Below are 1,100 nucleotides of genomic sequence, written 5' to 3' on the forward strand. Positions count from 1 at the left end.
CCCGTGATGTCATAGCTTCAACAAGGGTCGTTATTATTAAGTTTAGACATGTATGTATTTATTTATTTATTGGAAAGGTACACCAATTGCATGTTCAAAGTTCACAACCAAATTAATATACCGTATACAATGAAAAACAAAGAAGTATGTATGCTAACAGTACAAGCTTTTACAGAAATTAAATAATGAGTCTATTGTAATATATTGTGTTAAATGTAGGTAGGTTTGTATAACCTACCGTCAATTGATTTGAAATAAATCAGTCCCAAACCAATCGCCGTTTCATTACGACCTATACATTACAACTGGCGACGAGGATTTTTTTTTATTGCGCAAATAGTGCAGTGAAGACGTTTAAAAGCGGTGAGAGGGCGCGAATTAGTGGGCACATATATTTATTTCGCGAGAAAACCATATTGTTTTGCGAAATGTGCTTGTGCGCGGAACCTGCGTTCGACCACAAAATGTCGGCGGTCGGTGGTGTCGGTGTCGGCAAGGCGGTATGCGGTGGCAGCCGGGAGTGGCGGCCAGCGAGTGGCGCCGGCACAGGTTGGGACTCGGCAGGGCCAGGGCCGGCCGGCTGCAGTAGGCGTGGGGCCTGCGCGGTGGCGGCAGCGGCGGCGGTGCCTGCGTGTGCTGCGGGGAAGTGTGTACCGCAGTCTTCGTGTGTGGAGGTAAAAGCACACGAGTTCTTGGGCATGTATGCCCTGAAGATGGCAGGGCCAGGGCTGGCTGGCTGCAGTGGGCGTGAGGCCTGCGCAGCGATGGCGGCGGCGCCTGTGTGTCGGAGGGGAAGTGGTTCTTCCCGCAGCCGACGTGGTAGAAGCTCAGGAGTGCTTTGGGCAAAGTGTGTGCTCAAATGGGAAAAACCAGGGCCGGCCGGGTGCAGCGGGCGTGGGTCCCGAGCAGCGGCGGAAGCGGTACCTGTGGTAGCTGTGGGGATGTGTTTCCCACAGGCTTGTTTTGTGTTAAATCGTGCGTGAGTTAAAACGCGAGTGTAGAATTTGTCACTATAAGAATATGTATTACGTATATTGTATTGTGATTTAAATGTAGTTGTTGTTTTAGTATATTTGTAAAAGGGCGGGCGATGTATTTCA

The sequence above is a fragment of the Papilio polytes genome, unplaced genomic scaffold (assembly GCF_000836215.1).
Source record: "Papilio polytes unplaced genomic scaffold, Ppol_1.0 DF823923.1, whole genome shotgun sequence".
Lineage (NCBI taxonomy): Eukaryota > Metazoa > Arthropoda > Insecta > Lepidoptera > Papilionidae > Papilio > Papilio polytes.